This window comes from Onychostruthus taczanowskii, unplaced genomic scaffold (assembly GCF_017590055.1).
Source record: "Onychostruthus taczanowskii isolate IOZ18803 unplaced genomic scaffold, ASM1759005v1 scaffold61, whole genome shotgun sequence".
Lineage (NCBI taxonomy): Eukaryota > Metazoa > Chordata > Aves > Passeriformes > Passeridae > Onychostruthus > Onychostruthus taczanowskii.
This window is the reverse complement of record NW_024503790.1, coordinates 748,010-748,349: the sequence shown is the minus strand read 5'-3', so window position 1 is coordinate 748,349 and position 340 is coordinate 748,010.

Below are 340 nucleotides of genomic sequence, written 5' to 3'. Positions count from 1 at the left end.
ATCCTGCTCCCTGTCCTGTATCCCACATCCCTGATCCCAACCCTGCATCCCACATTCCTGCCCGCATCCCACATTCCTGCCTGCATCCCAATCTCATCCTGGACCCGCATCCCTGCCTGTATCCTGCTCCTTATTCTGCAGCCCACATCCCTGCTTGCATCCCAACCCTGCATCCCAAATCTTTGCCTGCATCCCAACCCCACATCCCACCCCCATCCTTCATCCCACATCCCTGCCTGCATCCAACCCCTCCTGCATCCGTGTCACCCCCCCCACCTCCGTGTCCCCCCTCCTGTCACCGCCCATCCCCCAGCCCGTCCTCTGCCCCTCCCGCCCCCCA